We start from the raw sequence: 25153 nt of genomic DNA on the forward strand, positions 1-25153 counted from the left end.
CCAGCCCATCCTGAAATAGGGGGTAGGACTTAATCTGATGACCGGGAAGGCAGAGAAAAGAAATTATTGCCTCTTCCCCTCTAGCCTTCCCTGAATTCCAGCATTAGTCAAGGTTGGGAATCTAACACAGAAGAGGGGAAACTAGAAGAATCCCAAGGACGAGGGCTGTGCAACAGCCAGCAGGTCAAAAGCCTGGGGACCACCCTGAACAGCATGGGAACAACTGGAACTCAACAGCTGGTTGGGCCAAGGCTTCCCAGCCCTAGGCTCGGCAGTGACCCAAGCCTGCTGTTTATTTGCATTGCAAGAGCATATCACCCTCAAGCTGGATCTTCCAAGGATGATAATATCAGCTCCCACTTAATTATGAAAGAGGAAGAATCCACATAAGCAGATGACCCTAGGTCTTCCTTTACTGCCACAGGTAGAATTTCAGTGCCAATTGACACTGACAAATGCCACGTCTTGGGAGGGGGTAGGGAATAACAGGGTCCTGAGATGCTCTGCTTGGTCACCCTCTGTCCTGTAAACCACCCAAGAACACTGTTTTTTAAAAGAGAGAAATCACCTTGAAGTTCTGATGATTCTAAATTTGGGGATCACTGTCAGACACCAGTGGGTTTTACATGGCATTTACATATGAAGCCATTCTTTTTTTTTTTTTTATGATAGTCACAGAGAGAGAGAGAGAGAGAGAGAGGCAGAGACACAGGCAGAGGGAGAAGCAGGCTCCATGCACCGGGAGCCCGACGTGGGATTCGATCCCGGGTCTCCAGGATCGCGCCCTGGGCCAAAGGCAGGCGCCAAACCGCTGCGCCACCCAGGGATCCCCCATATGAAGCCATTCTTAATGAAAAATATATTCTATACTTTTTAGCATAACACTGGCTAAAAAATATTCCACTATGTGTGCTGGTACACGGATGCAATTGAAATTCCAGTTGCTTTTCGAAAATGCTGGACATTTTTGAAGCTATTTCCTACCAATGAGTTTATCTTACACTATATTGTAAGATAGAACCCAACTGGCCACTTTAAATGACTCTAGAAGGCAATTGTATATCAAAATTCTCCATAATGGATTTTTAAAAATTGTTAAAGAAACTAATCAATCCTCAAATCATTTTAAAGTAAAAATGATTCACTCATAACTATAAGCTAGTGTGGCCCCTGCTCCCACTCCAGAAGACATGACCATGAATAACTCCAATTCACCCCCAATTCTGAAAGTGCTAATTACCTCCAGGGATGCTACATGGGCAGCTGAAAAGCCGGATGACCACAAGCAATTAGCCAATCAATTTGGCTCAAAATCGCCCACAACACAATTGGCAGAAAGCCATACATGGGGTGTAAATAGTAGTCACCTATTTGAGAGGAAACAAAAGGTTTTAGCCTCCTACACTACATTAATAACCTGCCATGGTGCTCAAAATTACCACCATTCTAATCACATGTTGGGATTTAGGCCATGCTCCCAAAGCAAATAGATTACTCATTGTCAAAAACACATTAGCCCATTAGCACCCATTACCATACTAAGCAGCTATCACCTAGGAAAACTGAGGGCAGGGTTCTGAGGGAACAGAGGGAGGAGAAAGTCAGCCCAGCATGGGGAAAGGTGACAAAGAGAGGGGGATTTGTGGAAACAGAGGTATGGGGGAGGTGGCAGGGTGAACAAAACCAAAGCCCTTCTGATTCCCATATTTCTTAAAGGAGAAGAGAAAGGTGGCTGTCACAAGTAATAATCTCACCAGTCTAACATCAATTCCAAGCAAGAGTTCAGAACACATCATCAAGCAGAAGATTTGTGAGCATTTCAAAAAAAAAGAAGCAATCATAAGAAGCTGGCTTAGTTTTATAAGAACAAGTCATGCCAGACTAACCTCATTTCCCTTTATGATGGGAGCATCGGGTTGAAAAACCAAAGGAATACAGTGGACACATAGCCTCTGGATTTCAAGAAGGCCTAGAGCAGAGTGAGCAGTCATGTCCAAGATTGGCTGCTCTGAATTGTAAAGAATGCCACTGGCTGATTCTTTCACTGCTGTGATGGCAGTCCCCAAAGGTACTAATCAATAGATTAACGTCAATCTGAAAGGAAGTCTCTGATGGGGAACCTTCATGATTTGCTCTCCTCAGCATTTTTATCAATGACTAGAATCATGGCATAAGCGGGACACTGATCTAGTTTACAAATTACATGAAGCTGGAAGGAACAGTGAGCCCATTTTGAAATCCGCATGATCTCAACAGGCTAGAAGCTTGGCTCAAATTTATTAAGATGTCCTATTCATGTAAGACCAACACTCCGAACACGAGAAGAAGGCTGGTGACAACAGGTTGGGGAATTTTGCCCTGACTGTAAGTTCGACATGGACCGACTCAATAGAGAGTATCTCAGGTTGACTGCCTCGCTAAAAGTATAGCACATAGACTGCTGGCAGAGATCACTACCTAGTGCTCTGTATTGCACAATTCTGGGTGCCAAAATTTAGGGGGATCATCATGTAGTCGAAGCTTATCCACATGAGAGCAACCAGGACGGTGAAAGAGTTACAAGGAGATTGATTCGAGTCCAACAGCCATAAGAACTAGCAATTAAAGCTGACCAAAAATTAAATGAGCTGCCTTGTGAGGGGGTGGATTTTTCACCAGAAGCAGTTTTCACTCCAAGACCAAATGATCGCTCTCTCGGAATATGCTGTACAGAGGCGTCACACAGAGGTAGGAGGGTTGCATTCAATGACCTGTAAAGCTCCCCGACAACTCTGAGATACTGTGACATTATGGGCCCACCTTCCCAATTTATAGAACTGGAAAAGGACATAGAAACAAAGCCAAACCACTGGGTAGTGAATTACCACATGAAAAGGAATATTCCGAACCAGGCAGGGCAACTGGGGGAAGTAGGAGACAATCCCACTCCTTTCTTTCTCCAAACTCCTTAGCTGTAGGGGTCTTGTTTGCATGGATAGCTTGGGAGTTTAAATAAACTTCACTTGGGTGGCTGAGATGTTTGCAATGAGGATGGGGGTGAACAGAGTGTAAACAACTTATTTCCCTGCCTTCTGTGAAAACAGGATTTGATGTTTTTCTATAGAGAGAATGATTTATATGGACAGGGCCAAAAAAACAAACGATGACCTAACCCACTTTAAAAGGATTATTTGTGAAATCATAATTGAAACCCAATCTACAGAAAAGCATTTCTTTTATGGGTCCTTAATTAAGACATAAAAATAACACAAAGCCATGTCCATAGACAGACTGACCTACATTTTTGAGGAATACATCTGAATACCACTACATGCATATCCGAAAGTGCCCAGCAGTGTCTAGCATACAGCAGTTGCTCACTAAACAGCTATGACAGAAACAGAAAAATCATGTTTTTGAGGCATCAAATCAAAAAATGCCCTCCAAATTCGGGCCTGCAGTATGACAGCAGCATCTAGGTCTTATGCTGAGGCAGAGTAACAGAGCAGAGCCAAGAGCTTGGTGTTCCTTGGCTTCTGGTATGCTGAAAAGGAGCACAATTTCCTAGGTGGATTGTACAGGGTCAGTCCCCTGGTGTGATCCAGTAGGAGGCTTCCCCAGTGAGCTCTGGAAAATACTGGCTCTCTCTGCATGGCGGGAGGCAGCAGAGAGCAGGCAATACTGGCCTACTGCCCCTGGAAAACTAGCCCTGGACAAAGCGTTCCAACTTCTAGGAGCTTCTGCTCCAGGCACAGCCTTTCAGGTGCATGGAAAGGTGTGAATAAAGATATTCCCTTCAGCACAGTGTGGAATAGAGAAGAGAAAAAGAAAGCACACACCTCACTGGCGTGCCCATAGGGGAATGGACAGGTGGGAATACTATGCAGTTATTTTACAAAAGGGCAAAGTCTTCAAGTATGTGTTTTGAAAGATGCCAAAGACCTATGAAGTGAAAAAAGTATGTTGGCAAAACAGTGTGGTCCATTTATGGGGGGGGCATATATGATTTAATAATCATATTAAATTATATATAATATATGTGTAATTGATATATATGATTATGATTTAATAATATTAAACTATATATAATTTTATACATATATGTATATATACATATGTATATATGATATATATGATAGATACATATGATATATGATTATGATTTAATAATCATATTAAATTATATATATATAATTTCTTTTTATACATTAAGTATGCCTAACTACTGTATGCATTTTCCTACATCAGAAAAATAATAAAATTTTCTGAGGGATCCCTGGGTGGTGCAGCGGTTTAGCGCCTGCCTTTGGCCCAGGGCGCGATCCTGGAGACCCGGGATCGAATCCCACGTCGGGCTCCCAGTGCATGGAGCCTGCTTCTCCCTCTGCCTATGTCTCTGCCTCTCTCTTTCTCTCTCTGTGTGACTATCATAAATAAATAAAAATTCAAAAAAAAATTTAAAAAAATTTTTTCTGAAAAAGGAAGAAATCCCTACTCTCTCCCTCAGCTTTCATGGGAGCGCCTTGCTGAAGGAGTCCAGCCGGGCCTGCTTAGCTTCCCCCCCCCCACTCTACCCAAGCAAAGGCATTGATTTCCCCTCCTCTCGCTTGGGGTGCTGGGGTTGGAGAGGAGACTGGTTCTCAAGTTAGTACATAGCCCTACATGGAAGGATAGTTTATAAATAAGCGATTTTCTCATAAGGTCAAAACCCTAGCAAAACCCTCGCAAAAGCCTTCTCATGAGAAAGAGCCCATGGCTCACTTGTAAATTTACATAACGCACCTACCAAAGTGCTTGACATTGTCAAGGAAATACTTCCTATGGAGAAAACCTGGCACTTGAGGCAAACAGGAACTCAGGAAAATGAAGGTGTGGATTCATATAAGCCTTCAGGCAATAAAACCTTGATACACATGGCCTTTTCTATCAAATCCTCCCAGACCACATGCATGCATGTGTACTCGTACACACACACACACACACACACACACACACACACAGAGTTTAGGAAAAGAAAAACAAGTGACATTGAGTAAGAGGATTCAGGCACCAAAGCACCCCAGGAAATCACTGTGAGCTCCTCTTTGGTTAGTCACCAAACAATTTCTATGGTATAAAAAGAATACTTTAGGAAAGAAAGGTTAATGTGCAAAATCACCTCCTGGACTCCAGGGTCTCTCATCAGCACAAGGGTGGGAGCTAGCTCACAGAACTAGTCCAGCTGCTCACCAGCAGGAGACTCCAGGCTGGAGGTGAATTTGCCCTCCAGGGGACATGGGACAATGTGTGATGATATTTTGGGTTATCGTGATGTGGGAGAGGGGGAGGTAAAGGCCAGATATGCCCCTAAACATTCTACAAAACACAGGACAGCCCCTCACCCCAACCCTGGGGATGAAGAACTATCCAGGTCCAAATGTAAATAATGCCAAGGTTAAGAAACTCTGCTCTTGGCAAGTGACTTCACGTCACTGTCCTCAGTTTTCTGACCTGGAAAAAATAGCAACCATGTGTCTCATGGAAGTAAAAATGCTTTAAAGGGTTTAGCTTTGTGTAAATGTAGGATTATCTGATCCTGGGGGTCATTTTAGTACCTCAAGCCTATTGTGCCTGAGAACTGCTCATTTTCAGCTTCAAAACTGGCTAATTATATTCAATTTAAACATTTTTGTAAAAATCCAAGTTGTTTTTTTTTAATCCAAGTTGTTTTTAAAGTAATTTAGGAAAGAGCCATAGAAGGAGGGTACCTGGTGAAGGTAGCACCTGAGGTAAAAGACACCATGGAACCACCAGCTGAGACCAGGTTCTCAAGTAAGTGTATCTGGGGTTCAAACCCTAGATCAGGCAGGTCATGGCTTTATGATTGCCAGCAAGCACGGTATCTGTAAGCATGAACTGAACCAAACATCTGTAAAACATGTTATCAATAGCACCTGCTTCCTATGGTTGTCGTGAGGATTCAAAGAGTTAATGCATATAATGAGCTGAGAACGGTACTTGGTGGATGGTAAATGCTTATTAGATACTGGCTGGTATTCTATTTTTAATGAAGCACACCAAAGGAGCACAGAGGAGGGGAACATAATCCAGCGGAGAAGGTGATTAGGGAAGGTTTCCTGAAGAAATGGTACCTGAGTTACTTCATAAAAACTGGAAAGAGGAGGGGTGCTTGGGTGGCTCAGTCCGTTAAGCATCCCACTCTTGATTTCAGCTTAGGTCATGATCTAAGGGTTGTAGGATCGAGCCCAATGTTGGGCTCCATACTGAGTATGGAGCCTGCTGAAGATTCCCTCTCCCTCTGCCTCTCCCCCACTCGCTCACTTGGTCTCTGTCTCGAAAGTAAAGAAAGAAAGAAAGAAAGAAAGAAAGAAAGAAAGAAAGAAAGAAAGAAAGAAAGAAAGAAAGAAAGAAAGAAAGAAAGAAATGCCTGGGTGGCTCTGTCTGTGGTTGAGCATCTGCCTTCAGCTCAGGGTGTGATCCTGGAGTTCCGGGATCAAGTCCCACATCGGGCTCCCTACATGGAGCCTGCTTCTCCCTCTGCTTGTGTCTCTGCCTCTCTCTTTCTGTGTCTCTCATGAACAAATAAATAAAATCTTAAAAAAAAAAAAAAAAAGGCTGGGCAGCCCTGTGACCCAGCAGCTTAGCACCACCTTCAGCCCAGGGCATGATCCTAGAGACCCGGGATAGAGTCCCACATCAGGCTCCCTGCATGGAGCCTGCTTCTCTCTCTGCCTGTGTCTCTACCTCTCTGTGTGTGTGTGTGTGTGTGTGTGTGTGTGTCTCACATGAATAAATAAATAAAATCTTTTTTTAAAAAGGCTGATGGGCCCTAGAAGAAAAGCATAGAACTGGAGGTAGGGAAACAGTTGGAAGCAGTTAAAAAGGCCAGGCTAGAGTTGATGGTTGAAACCAGGGCAGGAGTTTCAAAGTTGGAGAAGAGGTATAACCGAGAGGACTTGGCCATGACTGGCTGTGGGAAAAATCAGGAAAGGGTGGGCTGATGGTAATACTTAAGCAAACTGCTTACCCTCTCTGAGCTTCAGTTTTCCCCACTCATAAAATGGAGTAATACCGTCTACTTAACAGGATTACTGTGAGAATAAAATCAGTTTTATTCTCAAACCCCTAGCATAATGACACGTAGTAAAAAATAAACAGACACTCTATTATTGTAATTCTTATTAACAATAATTACAATAACCCTGGAAGGGGCCCCTAGATAACAGCTAGCCCAAGAGGCTCCTGATCAGAAAGAGACTTCCCCAATGTTACACTATTCGCTTAGCATGGGAGCCATGAATGAAAGCTCAATTTTCTCCCTCTTGTTGTTCCTAACCGCTCCCCCATTGTACTCTTCTCAATGATTGGCTGGAGGATGCTCCCCTCTCAAAGATTAAGGTGAGGGATGCCTGGGCAGCTCATTGGTTGAGTATCTGCCTTGGCTCAGGTCGTGATCCTGGGGTCCTGGGATCAAGTCCCACATCAGGCTACCTGCAGGGAGCCTGCTTCTCCCTCTACCTATGTCTCTGCCTCTCTCTGTGTGTCTCTCATGAATAAATACATAAAATTTAAAAAAAGATTAAGGTGAGATACCCATATTGTCAGCAGTCTTCCCCCACAGTGAGCAATGGATTCTAAAACAGTCTGGTGGATCACTTCCTCCTACTCACTGTACTTAATCTGATAGCTTCACTTTCGCCTCTCTTTATTAAAATGGAGAGCTTGGCGTACATAACCAAGTAAATCAACCTTGCTATTTTTGCAGATGTTGGGATTTTAACTGTATCACTTCCCAAGAGAAGGAAATGGTATACAGTCACTTCATTATCATCAGAACAAACACAGCTGGGCTCTGACATGGTGCCACTCCTCTAATGCTCTGCTGGGCTACAGCTCCACTCAGGCTATTCGATTTCTTTAAAGGATATTTACGGCACTCAGTTAACAAATACATGAGTAAAGCTTCTAATTCTGCAGATCAAGCCCCAGCCCCCCTTGAAAGCAATATAGGTAAGGATAGAATAACCATATTTGGGAAAGGAGATGGGAGATGATATCTAAAACAATAGTTCTTCCCTCAAGCCAAGCAAGTATCTGGGTGGTAACAGAGTATGCCAACGGTCAGTACCCAAATGGATACTATTAACATCTGGGAATCCTGACATTAGTGTGGTTAAAATAACTAAGACTATTTATTTGAGTCCATTAAATAATAAATTCCAATCTATCTGTTCAGACCAGGATTCTCTGTAGAAGCAGATTAAAGCTGAATGGAATTTTAGAGATTAGCTAGCTTTGTGGTTCTCAGCTATTTGGGGATGAGAGGGGCATAGACCCCTTTATGGATCTGATTTAAGCTACGTGCTCTCTCCAGGAAAGAAGCCACAAATACCAAAAGATTTACATCCAATAACAGGGGTTTCAAGGACCCACTGCAACCCATCCATGGACCCCAGATAAAGCTGATGTGCTAGTCTACTCACCTCTTTGGAAAAAGAAACTGTGCTTTAGAAAGGTTAATTTGCCCAAACTCCATTAAGAAATTACCCCTATATTTTAAGATGTGAATTACACATAATGACCCTAATTGGTAATAGCCCCTTACATAAGTGTGTGTTTAGTGCTGTTTGGTGTAATATGCAATTTTATTTTTATTTTTTTAAGATTTTTTGAATAATCTCTGCACCCAACATGGGGCTCGAACTCACAACCCCACGATCTAGAGTCACACACTCTTTCTACCGACTGAGCCAGCCAGGCACTGAACTAGTAGGGTAGAGATACAGAGAGAGACTCAAACCAGACCCTGGATGGGCTTGCAGTCCACTGAAGGGGACAGACACCCTCCCCCCCCCAGCCCCTTCCCATCCAAAGTACATTATTTCTAGTTTGGTCAGTCCAAGGGCAGAGGGAGGTAGCATGGAGCTGGAGGTAGGTGGGACAGAGCAGCATGGCAGGAAGACCTAGCCTAACTGGCAGGTTTGGGAAAGGATCCAGGGGGTTCAGAGGCCTTACTGCCCTCTGAGCAGTGCTAGAGAACAACCACGCTGGAGCTGTAATCTACATATTCTGATTCCAAGGCTAGCACCTCTCCATGGGCTGAGCTTCCCAAGGTCTTTGCAGTTCGAAGACACTGGAAAAAATCATTCTTGAGAGCACAGCTTCCAAAACGTCCGAATAAAACTACCTAGCACTTCACTTCCCAATAAATGTCACTCTCAGTTAGTAGATGCTCAATACATGCAAATTTGCTGTAGCACATGAAACTTAATTAGCCACAACTCAACTTAAACATGAGACAATTCATGAAGCCCACATGAAGCGGTGCCTTCCTACCGGTGACGATGTTACTTCATTCAGATGTTCTCTCTCTACACTTATAAATTTTCTAATCTTGCTTTCTTTGTGTTCTGCTTTGGCCCTATGTATTTATCTCTTTTCTTTCCTGCTATGCTGGTAAGTAGGGCCTCTGAATGGCTTGGTAAAAAAAGAAATAAAAAGGAAACAAAAGTGATTCTCAGAGAGACCATACAACTTATTGTAAGGACAAAGGCACACTTCTCCTGCAGCTTCACTGTCTGTACTAAAGATATGTGGAAAAAAAGAGTAAGAAGTGTGCAGTGGGGGCTGGTGATAACCACTTGAACTGACAGAGAAGGCTGTTGGGGAAAGCTAGATTTTACAGGTTTTTCTTCCTGTCCTCTTCTCTCACTCACCTCCCCAATGCCAGCCATTCCATCCCCATATAGGTCCTCAGCATATTTAAAGCAAGATGGATTATGTCCCTTTGCAGAGTCTCTGGAGCTATACTGTTAGCGTTGTATTTAATATAATCTGCAGTGTTCGTGTTTTCTTTGAATATTGTTCCTTTTTCTGTTGAATGTGATTTTCACTTTGTTCAATCCTTGAATTGTTTTAAAAGATTTTATTTTTTAAGTAATCTGTACGTCCAACTTGGCTCAAACCCCATGACCCCGAAATTAAGAGTTGCATGCTCTACCAACCAAGTCAGCTAGGCACCCCTGAATCCTTTAATTTTTAAATGGCCTCTGAAGAACAAAATCTGCTGGGTAATATATCAGGGTATAACATAAGGCAGAGAAGAGTTTTGATTTCTAAAACTGACTTCCACATAATTTTTCAGGATCAGTATCTGTCCTATCAAGTCAGGCCTACCTAGGGAGGGCATAAATAATAGCACTAAATTTAATTATAATAATGAAAACCCTCACATTTGTATGACAACTAAAGCATTATCTGATTTGGGTTTCAATAACAACTTGAGATTTAAACAAGATGAAGACCATCCCCATTTTACAGATGAAGAAAACGAGGCTCAGACAGGTTAAGTGGTTAGTTCAAGGTCACAGAGCTTCCATATGACAGAAACAGGATAAGAAATCAAAGGTAAAAGTTTTTCACACATGCTTAAGCCCCTAAGATAAAAAATATCACAGCTCTCTCACCTTGACTTAAAAGTGCTAACAACGGCTTGTGAAAAATGAAAAGCCTTGAAGGAAGGCAGAATAAAAATCTGAGAGACAATCACTGATCTTTTATCTTCCAGACTTCAAGCCAAATCAAGTTCTTCAAAGAAAACCCAATAAAGCCCAGACATTTTCATCATAACAAAATAAATAATTCAGTCAGGCTTTAGAGGACTCCTGCATTATGATTGGCTATTTGATATATTTGTGACTTAGCCGCCACTAAACTGATTAAAGCTAACCTCGTTGATGCAGTTATGTCGACAGAGACTTTGACACTGACAGTTATGAATGGAAAGTGTAAATAACTATAAATAACTTGGAGCTTCCACATTTATTCCTAATGGAGGATTTAGCACTTCCAAAAGTCAAACTCCTGATAGGCTAAAAATTACAGCCTTTGGTCTGTCTGGCGCCAAAGAACAGTTGAGATTCATCACCTCTCCTCTCTTTAGGAAGCTATCCACAGAGCCTTGGGTTCTTCTAGGCAGACAGGCAAGTTTGATTTTAAAAAATTTTTAAATTAAAAAATAAAACACAATCCTCATACTCTTTGAGCTGCAAGCAGCTGTAGAAATTATCTGGCCTAACCTCACATTTTATATATGAGAAAACTGAAGCCCAGAAAAATGAAATTAATTGTGTAAGGTCATCCAGTGAGTCACGGTGGAGTCAGAGCTACAGGCCATATCTTCTTACTCCCAGTCCAAGAACCTTGTCACTAGACCACACAACAGGGAAAACCTCCACCCAGCAGATGCACACGTCCTCTCTCTCTCCCTGCTTCTGTCTCTCTCTCTCCTCCCGTCTCTGTGTGCCCCCCCTATCTTTCTCTCACGCATGCACACACAACATCGATTCTGAATTACAATGGACCTATAGAGATAATTGAAACCATATTCTCTGTGCTGAATTACTATTGGTCTCAACAGAAACAGATTGGAGGAGGACTCTCACATGTGAAATTATATGCAATTTTTCAGTTTAAGTCCATCTCATGATCACAAATTAATGCCCTATTTGAAGGCACACCCGAAAATAACTAAAGGAAACATGCGCACACTCTCTGGTTTATCACTAGCACTGCTTCTAACGTGTGCAGACTCCATTTTTGTTATAAAATTTACATGTGTGTGTTTGGATATGTGCAGAGAAAAAGTAGGAGACCTATTTTGACTATGGTCATCTCTGACGGTTAAGATTCTGGGTGATTATTTTGTTTTATATTTATCAGTATTTACTAATTTATCTTCCAAAATTAACACCTATTCTTTGTGTAGTACAGTGTCAGCAGGATAACAGAAAAGGGATTATATTTGAAATGTTATAGTAAAATATTCACATATTAACCTCTTGGTATTTTTCAGGCTTCAAAATAACTTTATAACATAAACTCATGGTCAACTAAGTTTATAATATAAAACTTGTTCAATTAGAACTTCCCTCCTGGGAAACTAAAAGTTTGATCCTGATAATCATCCCCTATCCATGTGTATATTTGGCCTGCAGAATAGGTAGGCCAATTTATTAAGTTACTGTCCCCAGATGGACTCTCATTCCAATTCCAGAGAAGCTAGATCAACAAATAGGAGGTTTTCCTGGAACATTCTCACTAATCTGAATTGATGAAGGAAAGGATAAGGTAAATTAGTGAAGTATGATTTACAACTACTTTCCAAGAATAACAAACAGCAGCTAACATTTATTGAGCACTTGCTATGTACCAGGCATTCTAAGTTAAGTTTCACATGGGTCGTATCATTTCTTTCTCACAACCATGTATGGTTAGGTAGGCATTATTGTCTTTGTTTTATTTTTTTAAGATTTATTTATTTGAGTGAGAGAGAGAGAGAATGAGCAGGGAAGAGGGGCAGAGGAAGAGAGGGAAACAGAAACTCAAGCAGACCCTGTTCTAAGCACAGAGCCCGACATGGGGCTCGGTCTCACAACCCTGAGATCACGACCAGAGCTGAAATCAAGACTCGACACTTAACCAACAGAACCACCCAGGTGCCCCTATTGTCCCTGTTTTAGAGATAAGGAAACTGAGGTTTAGACAGGTTAAGCGCACCTCCTCTGGGTTACAAGATTCCAGCTTAAGTCAATTTATTCCAGGATCTATTTTCTTAAACACGACACTACCACTTATTATTTTTCCATACCTGGAGTAATTCAAACTTGCTAATAAAGTATTTCCAAGTAGAGGTTCTAGCAGGCTTGCTTTAATAAGCAAAGCTCATTGTAATTAGCTAATTAATGGACTTGCTCAAGTCCTTTGAGCAGTTAAACATGGCTTCCTGCAAATCTTATAGACACTATTAATTTGTTTATCAGATTGTTTCTTCATAAATGGGATGAAAGCAAACTTCCATCCAAGTCAAATTATCACAATATTCAAATTAACAGAGCCAGAGTTAATGAGAGTTCACTCTAGATCATTAATTTTTGCAAAATATTTACCTCCTGCCTTGACTTTACTTCTGCCATTTCAGCATTTATGGCCTGTATATCTAATGTACAAACATATGTTTGCACTATTATGGTTTTCCCATAAAGGGCTTCAAAATAAGACGAGAAAGGCCAATCGTGGTCCTACTTAGTTGTGAGACATTTCTAACATAGTCTCTGAGGAGCAGGGCTTTCATAATTTGTTAAAAAGCCTAGTCTGATGCCAAGAAAATATACGATAAAAAAAAAGCACTCAAGTTGGCCTATGTAATGAATACTTCCATTCAATGTTCTTAAACAGTTCTCTCTCTTTTTAAAAAATATTTTATTTATTTATTCATGAGAATACAGAGAGAGAGAGAGAGAGAGAGAGAGGGAGAGGGAGAGAGAGAGAGAGAGAGAGAGAGAGAGAGAGAGAGAGAGGCAGAGACACAGGCAGGGGGAGAAGCAGGCTCCATGCAGGGAGCCTGACGTGGGACTCGATTCCAGGTCTCCAGGATCACACCTTTGGCCGAAGGCAGCACTAAACCACTGAGCCACCCGGGCTGCCCAGTTCTCTCTTTTTTTAAAGTGAGCTCTGCATCATGGGGCTTGAACTCACAACCCCAAGATGGAAAGTTGCATGCTTTACAGACTGAGCCAGCCAGGTACCCCAGTCCTCCACCCTTCTTAAGCAAATTTCAATGTTCCAAAATTTTGGTGCTTGAATTAGTGCCACTCCACCCCACTCCCCAAAAACAAATAAGCATAATTAGGCTGCTTTGGTCTAGCCAGCCTCAATGTCTCTTGTAAATCATAGAGCTAAAGTTTCTTACCAGTTACCAACTCCTAATCTTGATTCATTTGGGTCCCCAGCCCAAACCTTCCCCTGTCTCCATTCCCACACTAGAGAAAGTAAGAACAGTGTCACCAACTTCTGACTTGGAAAATGCATGAAAATATAATCATTGCATGCAAAGCATAGTGAAATCCCTTGAGGAAGATAGCAGTGTATACAAACCAGAACTTATTACATCTTGAAAATACTGAGTAGTTCTATTACTATCTTAATATGTCTAGGAGAATATGGGTAGATGCCAAGAATTAGAGTTTAAGGGGTCTGGTTCAGTGTTCCCCTAAATGGGTTTCATCAGCAAGGAAGTGACAGACCCACATGTCCCTCTAATATTGTGGTGCCCACATTTTAACTAGGCCAAGAAAGAGAGGCCCTGTGTGGTATGGCTAACTACTTATGGGAATAATTTCGCCTTACTACTAGAGCAAATTTATTTCAGTTCCAGATATCACTTTCGCCATTAACTTGGGAGACCAAAGGAGCATAACCGGTTTCCTTTCATCCCTGTCAAACTCAGCAAGTTTCTCAGGAAGCAAATACTATTTAAATCATTTTCATAATTCCAAAATGCCTGTAACACAAGTCCATGGTCTAATTATGCCACTTAAATTTGTTGAAGATGTTTGGGGTTTTCTTTTTTTAATTTCAATAACGACAGAGCCCAAGGGTTTAAAGCCCTAATAATCTAATAAACTTTGCTAAGTGAACATTGTAACAGATACGCCTGGATGGGATTTTGTAAATACCAGACAATTTCCCCTGATCTTTATCAGGGAAAAGAAGTCTAAATCTTTGGCAGGAAGAAATTAAATGTAGTGCAAAATAATAACATCTGGCCAGATTGTGTTTGTCAGTGTATCAGCCCCTTTCCATGTCAGGCTGGAAAGTACTAAAATGAAATCTGAAGTGTGTGTGTGTGTGTGTGTGTGTGTGTGTGTGTGTGTGTGTGTGTGTGATTCTTTGTGAGGCTGCCCTCCTGACTGCCACAAAATAGTCAGGGAACAGTTAACCCACACTAGTATGTCCCTACAGAGAACTGTTTCACATCAGTGGAGTTTGCAGCCTGTTGCCAAATAAAATTGGGGGGCCATTCTTGGGGTCTTTTGTTTATTTCTCCATTACTGTTCAGATCCCAACAGCACTTTCCATTTTTCAAACTATGATCATGATCATTTCTAAGGGTGGGGAGGGGCACAGCGAGATGGAGAGAGAGAATCCCAAGCAGGCTCCATGCCCAGCCATGGAGTTTGACACAGGGCTCGACGTGGGGCTCCATCTCACAAGCCGTGATCACAACCCAAGCCAAAATCAAGAGTTGGGTGCTTAACCAACTGAGCCACCCGGGCGTCCTGATCATGATCATTTTTATGAGTTTTTTTAAAGATTTCATTTTATTTATTTATTCATGAGAGACACAGGCAGAGGGAGAAGCAGCTCTATGCAGGGAGCCCAACATGGGACTCGATCCCGGGACCAAGATCACACCTTAAGTCGAAGGCAGAAGCTCAACCACTGAGCCACCCAGGTGTCCCTTTTTATGAGTTGTTAAGGCTTATTTTTATCTTCTAACTCCAAGGAAGACAATGTGGTTCTAGGAAAAAAGCAATGACTTTGAAGTTAGAAACTTAAAGCTGCCACTTACTGGTTATGTGGTCTAAGGTGAATTGCTTAATGGCTCTGAACTCCAGTTTTCATTTCTTGTGAAATTGCAATAATCATACCTAGCAGTACTGTTACTGTTATCAAGATTAATCAAACCTAGCATGTAGTAGACTTCCAGTAAAATAACCTTACTTCTCCTTCATGGAAGTGTCTCAGATAAGTTCAAATGTCTAACCTCATCAACTTTCCAGAGGCCTCTGACATTCAAGAAGGCTTAAGTTATGAGAGCATACACTATCTTCCCTCCTATCAAAACAAAAACAAAACCCCTCAAGTTTTGAAATAACACGTGTATCATGTAAGCATCTTCTCCTACCATAAGCCATCTCAACCATCTGTCAGAGCTTGCCAGAAAGAACATACTCTGTTTTTCTACTAATGATTACTTTGATGCATGAGATACTTTAATTGTTTTTCTTGCCGCTCTGATTTTTTTTTAATCTGGCATTTAGAGAGGGAGAATTATGGTCATCTCATGGCTTAAAAAAAAGTTTTCCCAATAAACAACTCTCTCCAGAATGTTTACCACAAAACTGTGCTAAACCACTGATTTATCTGATAGGCCAGTGTATCTGTTTCAAATATTAATTGCTAGAAAGAGTACTGTTTTTCTAGTCCCCAAGGAATAGGAGTGTGGACAGAAGGCTTTTGGGTTTTCCCCCACCTCCTACTCTGTTGGACAGAAACAGACACTTTGGCCTCACTGAATGGGTTTCGTTAGCTACCCTTCAAGGGCGGGGACATGTGGAAGTAAACACACATACTACATCAAAGAATAGTTCCAGAGCCCATTTTCCCAGCTGGGAAGGTGGGATGGATGCCCAGAATCCATGCTCCAGGCAGGGATTGGTGGCAGGCAACATTTCGCCACCCTTTGAGCACCTCTCCAACTACCAGAGCACAGACTCCAGTGTACTTTTAGATCAAGACTACTTCCTACTATGTGACCAGAAAAGCCTCAGATACCAGGGAAGGAGAGGCAATGCTGTTCTCAGTAAACATGAACTTATTCAGATTACTGGTCAGTATCCGGGTGTAGCTGAATAACAAAAATAATCCTTTAAACTTTGAAAGCATTTTCATATACATTACCTCTTCTGATCCTTAAAAGCTCTGGCACGTTGGCAGGTCAGGTATTACCTTGCACATACAAAAACAAATTCAGACACTAAATTACTTACCAATTTTCACATAGCTAGTGTCGGAAAATAAAATAGAAAACATCTTTGATAATGCCAAGGCTGTTACCAATCAGTAAATAATCAAAGCATATATTGGAAACCAAAGAAAGACATTGACACAGTTGACTGAAGGTGTTTTGAAACACCCCCCAAAATGAAAAATCAAATAAACAAATCAGTAAATGCAATTCATAATACATAAAATGGTTAGCAACCAGAATATACAATGAGCTCTTTAAATCAATAAGAAAAGGGCACCTCAATAAAAAAAAATGAATAGCTAAGTTTTTCAATGATAAAAGAAAATAACAAAACTCACAAAATTAAAAGTACATATGACCATCAAACTTCCCTAGTAACCAAAGAGTACTATTTTTCACCCAAAGTGGGGTTACTATAAAATGGCAAATGCTCAGGCAAATAGACATTCATATATTTCTAGTGAGTGTGAAAATAGCTACAACTTTTTGGAAGTCAAATAATCAATAAATGTGAGAAACCTTAGAAACTCTATAGCCTCTAACTCAGCAATCCCAGTTCCAAGAATTTATCCAGAGGAAATAATTAAGTATGTGCATAAATATTCAGTCACATGAACACTATTTATGTCACTACAGTTTACTGAAAGTAACCTGAATTTCTAACAATTTGAGAAGGTTGTATGAATAACATATGAGATGGACCACATGACTAAGTACTATGTGGCCTCTAAATACTATACTTCGACTGTATTACAGAAATACATTATTGACACAGAAAGAAGGCTATATCACGTGAAAAAGCAATATAATCCATTTTTGAAAAATATATACATGACCTATATATGTATAATACTGAACCAAAGTATGCAAGATTATACACCAAAATGTTAATATAACTATCCTTTGGGAGCTAACATGTAGGTCATTCTATTTTCCAGTTTTTTTTGGGGGGGGGGTCTTTTCATTTTCTCTAACGTACATGTACAGTAGTCCTCCCTCCTTATCCATAGGGATACATTCCAAGACATTTTGTGGGCGCCTAAAGCATGGATATGACTAAACCTTAGACGGACTCTGTTTTTCCCTATACATAGAATCCTATGATAGAGTTTCCTTTATAAATTAGGCACAGGAAGAGATTAACAACAGTAACTAATCATAAAATAGAACAATGACAACAAACTGTAAGAAAAGTTACATGAATGTGGTCTCTTTCTCAAAACATTTTATTGTCCTATACTCACCCTTCTTCTTCCCATGACGAGGTGAGACAGTAAGATGTCTACATAACTAGATGAAATGAGGTGGATGACATGGGCAGGATGCCACGGTGTTAGGCCACTACTGTCCTGCTGACAGCAAAGGGGGATCATCTGATCCCAGACTATGGTTTACCTTGGGCAACCAAAACCGTGGAAAGTAAAACTGCAAATTGGGGTTTGTAGTACTCATTTATGTTGTCAAAACTTATTTTTTAAAAAGAGAGTATCCTGAAAGAAAGTTTGCTCTCTTACTTTTACGTGCCCCTTGTAATCAGGAATGATGCATGAGAGCATATTTAGAGAAGCTGACAGGTATCACAATTCTCATGACTCTTGGTCACCAAATGTAAATCTATGGCTCTGAGCCTTGTGCACAGTGCTGTGTGAAGAGCCTAGATCAGACTGGAAGAAAAGACAACCAGCAAGTCAGAGACTGGTGAGGCCATAGGAAGAGGCAGCAGCTCAAGATATGCGTAAGATATTTCATCTCAAAATGGAAATCTTCAACCTATTGTCTACACTCATAAGATCTTATATCTGAGTAGAGTTCAAAACCTAAAAATAGGGGTGCTTGGGTGGCTCAGTTAGTTAGGTGCCCAACTCTCAATTTCAGCTCAGGTCATGATCTCAGGGTCATAAGATTGAGCCCCACATTGGGTTTTGTGCTGGGCACGGAGCTTGCTTGGGAGTCTCTCTCCTTCTCCCTCTGCCCCTCCCTCCACATTCAGCTTGCTCTCTGTCTCTCTAAATTATCAAACCTAAAAAAAAAAATGCTGCAGGCAATAGGTCGTATTTTTTCCTATTTGGTCATAGTGGTACTTGCTAGAGAGGAAGCAGAAGAGCTGGAAATCTGTTTCTGTTAGCGCTACATATTTTAATCATGTATATGTGTAGATGCGTGTGTGCCTGTGTGTGTGTGTGTGTGTTCAAACATTTACTCTTTAATATCTCACCTGAGGATATAGCAGTGAGGTAGAATACAGGTAAGCCCTACCCTCGGAGAGATCATTCTCCAGGAAAGGAGACCCATGTTAACAAAATATCCATACATGTGTCATTATGAACTTGGTAAGCATTAAAAAGGAAAAACACAGGATCCCAGGAGAGTGAATACAGTAGAACCTGGTCTCATCCAATAATTACATTCCAGTTAATTAGGTCCAGTACTAATGCTAAAGAACTTCAACCAAAAGAGGGATCATATACATCCTAGTTTCATTTAATCATTTTTTAAAAGATTTTATTTATTTATTTATTTATGAGAGAGAGAGAGAGGCAGAGACACAGGCAGATGGGAAGCAGGCTCCATGCAGGGAACCCGACGTGGGACTTGATCCCAGGTCCCCAGGATCACACCCTGTGCTAAAGGTGGCGCTAAACTGCTGAGCCACCAGGGCTGCCCTCATTAATTTTGTTCTCCCACCCCCCCTGACGTAACCCAGTGAAATCAGAGTCTGCCATTGCTGGTTAGATCATAAGACTACATTAACTCGTTCAGACCACTAGGGGACCATTTAGAAAGTGCATACTATTTAGTCTTAAATACACACACACACATACACACACACACACACACACACACACACACCAGAGAAAAAGGAAGAAAACACATTGAAATATGATAAGCGGTCTTTTTCTGAATGATAGGATTAGGAGTGGGTATACTGGAACATTTTTACGTGAATAACTACATTAAAGCATAGGAAAGCATCTTTTAAAAAGTATGCATGCCAGATATGTGGCCATCAATACTGCAAAGCGAAGATATTCCACCTCGTCTACAGTTATGCTGACAAACATACACCAGAGAATAGCAAAACCAATGGCCACTGTGCATTTGATTCCTACAGACGAGCATCAGGCTGAGCTCTTCATAGTCCTCCTCTGATTTAACCCTGCTTTATTAATGGCTCCAAGAGAAGTGACTTGCTCCAAGAGAAGCCACAAAGAGAGGACTTAGCAGAGCTGGGACTTTGACTCCAGCCTGCCCGAAGCCAGAGCACATGTCTGTCACACCATGCCCCTCTGCATGTCTCCTAGGCACCTGGCCCTTTCAGGGAGGTGGGGGATGGCTGAGATGCTACAAGCCTAGCCAGGGAGGCCAGTAAGACTGGTATCTGGTAAGCAATTAATAATGTTCAAATTTTACTTTAATTGAGAAAAAGATGTGCACTGATTTACCTAACTCCCTCACCTGCCCTTCTCTTTGATCAAGAGCCATGTCTGTCTGGGGAATTCATACTGACAATCTCCTCCAAGAACCTCTTACCCTTTAGTTGGAATTAATCTCCAACCTCCCACTCCCATACAGAGGCGGGTTTCCTGTGAAGCTAATGAAACCTAAGCTGCAGGAACCCACACTTGCAAGCCTCCACCTGGAAGAGGCACGGCATTTTGTAGTTTTCATTTTGTCTTCTTTTTCTTAAAAAGGGCCCCCAGATTGGATAAGCTTTGGGCCCCACCAAACTTGAATCTACCCTTACTCATCTCAGAAAACTGTGAACCATTTCTCACAGCATTTCTCTTAGGATGCTTTGTACCTGAGTTATGTATAAAAGTTTTGGTTTCTAGAAATTGAAGGTAAGCAGGAAGTACTCTTTCTTTGAATCTCCCACAATGCCTGCCTCCAGACATGCTAGGTACTTGTTCAGCAAATGTGTTTTAATTAAATACAACAGAATTCCCTTGCAAGAAAGCAGGGTTAAATTGGGGAGGTGACCTATGACTGTGAAACAAAATACACAGAGGCAATATATAACATAAAAGGGCCCAGGCTCTGGAACTGGACTTCCCAGGTTCAATTCCTGCCCCTGCCATTTATTGGCTGACATGAGACAAATCACAGAAATCTCTCTAAAACCCCACATCCTCAGAGTAAAAACGAGGCTAATCATAGTATCAACCTCAGAGGACTGTCGTAAGATCAATGAGACAATGCCAGTAGGACACTTTGAAAGAGGAGACTTTCCATTCATCTCCCACTGACTTAGCACATGTTCAGAGAGGAGGTCTGATTCTTGGCCCAAGCCCTCAACTTCTTCTTCTCCACAGCTACCCCACTTGTCCTACCTATCCCCAGCGAGACTCACTCAAACCTGGATCAAATGACTACAGAGCCTGCCCTCTTAATCATCACACTCTGTAGCTGGACTGGGTAGCAAAGGCATGAAACTTAGTCCCACCTTTACTGATAGTCTAGGTGTGAGCTGATGGCGCCTGGAACTCAAATCAGAGACGAGGCCAGTGGCATCATTATGCATTCAATGTGACCACTGAGACTCAGGGAGGGCAGAGGGGAAGGGGGTGCAGGGAAGAAGATGTGAGGTAAACATGAAGGAAGAAACGAGACCTGGGGACTGACTGTAAGCCAGGATGAGGAAAAAAGGAGGGGTACAAGGGCACACCTCAGCCCCTGGAAGCCTCTCACAGTCAACAGGAGGAAAGGTGTTTTTAATTTCTATGTTACCACTTCCAGATTAAAGGAAAATCATTTCTACCTCCACTCTACTGACAGGAGAATTCAAATCTCTCAAACATATGCTTCATTACTTCAATACCAGGTACTGCAACTCAGTGAGCAGAAAGAGGAGGAGGAACATATGTTTTCAGAAAGTAAACAAATCCCAGTGGGGGGAAGGGCGGAGAATAGTCACTGGAGGCAAAAGTGGTATTTTTCCTGGAAGCTTCTGGAGGGCAGGGACAATGTCCTTTAATTTGCTTCGTTGGGCCCACTAGTGAGAAGGTGGGCAGGAGCATGGCAGCCAGAGCCCTACTGCGTCAAGCAGCACAGGCTAGGGTAAAGAGTTAATCTGTATAATCTCCTCACCTCATGTTGGCCCCAGAACAGTCTCCACCCGCACACTGAGTCATTTTTCTAAGCTCTTTTTATTAAACAGTTTTCAGCCTAATGACTGATTTTCTAAATCAATAAGAGGGCACAGTAAAGGTTTACAACTCCCCCAGCCTCTGGCTCTGTGAAGGCCACAGAATTTTGAAACTGCATTGAATCCAGGAGTTCTAAGTTTAAAACCAAAAGGACTTTAAACACCCAGCTTCCAATTGTTTTTCCGATGGCACTAATAATTAAAGAGTCGCATTTTTAAAGACTTTGTAACCAAAATGTCTCTTGAAGTAAGCGCCATAAAAGTACCCTAATTAAAGCCAGCATCTTCTGGGCTCTGATGAGAAATTCACCCTTTTATAATGGGATTACTAGAGCTTTGCTGTACAGATGAGTGGTTTGATTAATAATTTACATTTTTGAGGATATATAACCTCACTCATGGTCATGGTTTGCGTTCCTAAAATTCTTCTATCCAGTTTAATGTTATTGCGTTTAGCCCTGGTAAATGAATTAAGTCCTGATTAGACATCAATGTAATTATTCCCTCCCCGTACGTTATTTTCAAAGAAGGAAGGGATCTGACAGAAATGGCCGGTGGTCTGAGTCAGGGACTTGGTGGGGCTCAGCCTGCCCGGAGCTGGAGAACTGTCAGACCAGTCAAGGGGAAAAATTGTGAAATGGAGAAAAATTGCTCGGTGCTCGCTTAAAACCCCCACAACATTATAAAAACTAAATTAACAAATGATTGAATCTCAAAAACATGTTTATCAACATTCGAGCAATTATTTAGTCACATATTAACTGTGAAGGAAAAGAAAAGCTTTGCTTGAATAATGTCCCTAAACAGTTATTTCAAGCAGAAATGACTGGAGAAATTGCTCCGAGCTGATGGAAAAGGGTGTTCTAACCAAGGTCAATTTTATTTAGGGGGAGTGGGAGAGACAGGAATCTGACAGGGAAAAAAAATAAAAAGTCTAAGAACTGCCAAGAGCAGATGGAAATGGGGAACAAAGGAGTGAAGAAACAGCAGCACAGAAACACTGTCCCCACCACCCCCACTGTCCCCCACCATGCAGACATCATGTTCATCTCCTCTGTAGAAAGCAGGTAGAAGCAAGCCGTCCAACGCTACCATGATAACGTGGGCCAGACGATGCAATTAAAATATGGCCTGAAAAACACATGTATGGCCCAAATATAACAAACCCTTCCCCATATAGCCACTTGTTTGTGTGTAAACTATACCAGCTAGGGGCCCAAAGAGAAGCTTTGGGAAGCTGGAAAAAAGGCTTGCTCCTGGCAGTATTGACATTTCGAACAGTACAGCTTCACATCCAAGAATGTACCAAAAAAAAAAAAAAACTTTTTCAAAGGCTACCTTACCTGAGTGCTCTCTCACCTGTGCACTGAAGCTGTTTTGAGTATCATCTGTAGGTGGCAAAAGTGGGTGAACTACATCGTGACCTCCAGCTCTATCTAGACTAATGTCTATAATGGTAATGTGCCATTTATCTGGCACCACCTGGGGTAAAGCAGAGCACATAAATGAGCTGTCTAGATAATAATGCATAACTACTGTGCCTTACGGTTTTCAAGATGCTTTCACATACATTTTCACATACATCTCTACCCTAAGAGATAAACAGGACCATAATTATCATACCCATTGTGTGGATAACAAGACTGAGGCTAATGGAGTCTCAATGGCCACCCAAAGTCATAAAGCTCACCAATGCAGAACTAGCATCAGAACTTCAATGATCTGACTCCAAGGCCAGTGTTTCTTCCATTGCCTTTCAGCTCCCCACAATATGTTTTAGCCACTTACAATGAAAATGTTAAGGAAAATAAAAATGGCGAAATACTCTGATCTTTTCTTATTGATTCACAGCCATCACTATGGTCACTGGTTGTTGGACCTACTATAACATAGAGGCTACTGAGGCATGTAGGATGGACCCCTCCACTAAATGCTCTCCAGACTGTCCATTCAGTAAGCTCCTGAGTCCACTTGTATGTCTTCCCCCCCTTACTGTCACTCATAACTTCTTGCTGCTTATATGTACCTCCCCCTCTGACATTCTTCCATAACCCTTCCACCCAACTCCTTATCTATCACTGGCTAGAAAACTAAAAAAAATCAAGCTGGTAAAGATCACACATAAACTTAGAACAGTAGTAGACACTGAATGAGGACCTGAGGAGCTCTCGACTACTTAAGCAGGAGCTCCATGGCATTTCAGGAGCACAGAGAGGTCTTCCACTTGACCACTATATTTCTCCCCTCTGAAGAAGCCAGTTCAAGTTGTGGGTTGTGCAACTTCCAGAAAAGCTGAAGAGTCTGCTCTTCCTCAAAGTCAGTGACACCTTGGGGAAGACTGGAATCCTCCAAAATTCAGAAAAAAAAAACCCTCAGCATACCCCCCAAATACTTCCTGATGGGACGGGAAGTTAGAATGGCATTCTGCAAGGAAAACAGAACTCCAGGCTTGAGGCTTGAAGGTGTAGTGGTGGTGGAGAGAGGATGAAAAATACAGAATTCGATCCCAGTTTTCTGCTCAAGGACCACAAATCCTACAACTTCCTAATTTTGTTTCATCTCAAGCACACCAAGAACAAGGAAGACCGTGTCACATGATGCCTTAGAAGAAGCTGTGGCATCAATGAGTTTCCTCATTGGAGATAATTACAGTAGAACCTCAGAGAGCTGCTGGGAAAATTCAATGAGGGAATTATGTAAAAGAAAGCATCATATAGTAGGCACTTACTTAATAAATTACCATTAGTATTATTATCATCGTAATCATTATTAGGTCGGGGAGAAGAAAAAGAGAAAAGAAAATCTTTTGGCAGAGGTTTTCAAAAAGAATTAATTAAGCAGAAACAAAAAACGATTATGCTGCCCCATTTTACTAAGCACATCCAAGTAAATTAAATTTAGGAAACTAGGCAATGCAAAGACTTAAAATAAAGAACAACTTTTTTTTAATGCTTCAATCATTATCAAAACAACATTAGCAAGAGAGCACTCCAACTACTGTAGCAAAGGGCCCCGGGCTCATTTATGAGGGCAAAGGCTTCTTGCAAATGAAGACATAAAATCCAAATCAAGGCAGTAAGGATTGCTCGTGGAAGTGTGCACATGATTGCAGAAAGCATTCACAGCTTAAATACCTCCAGTCTAGACCTAGTGAAGGGATCCTAAAGAGATCGTGGATATAGGCCAATATCAACATGAGCCTTCTTCAACTTCATGTGGTAGAGAAAAGAGCTTGCATCAAATTTCATGAGTGAAGTATGGGAGTAATGATCTGGTCTACCAGAATCTTGGGGAAGGAGTATATGTTAAGGAAAAAATAACTGTGCCCTCCCTAGTTCAGTTCATCAGAATAATAAGTAAGGGGGAAAGGGGGCTGCTGTCTTGTTCTAAGCAATCAAGAATACAACATCTTGCCTATGTTCACAATTTGAGAA

General features: G+C 41.5%; 1 protein-coding gene across 1 annotated transcript in view; it reads right to left on the reverse strand.

The window, feature by feature from the left end:
• Positions 1-25153, reverse strand: part of GPC3 (glypican 3) — a 439059-nt gene that overhangs the window by 378435 nt on the left and 35471 nt on the right. The window lies entirely within an intron of this gene.

Source organism: Nyctereutes procyonoides, unplaced genomic scaffold (assembly GCF_905146905.1).
Source record: "Nyctereutes procyonoides isolate TBG_1078 unplaced genomic scaffold, NYPRO_anot_genome, whole genome shotgun sequence".
Classification (NCBI taxonomy): domain Eukaryota; kingdom Metazoa; phylum Chordata; class Mammalia; order Carnivora; family Canidae; genus Nyctereutes; species Nyctereutes procyonoides.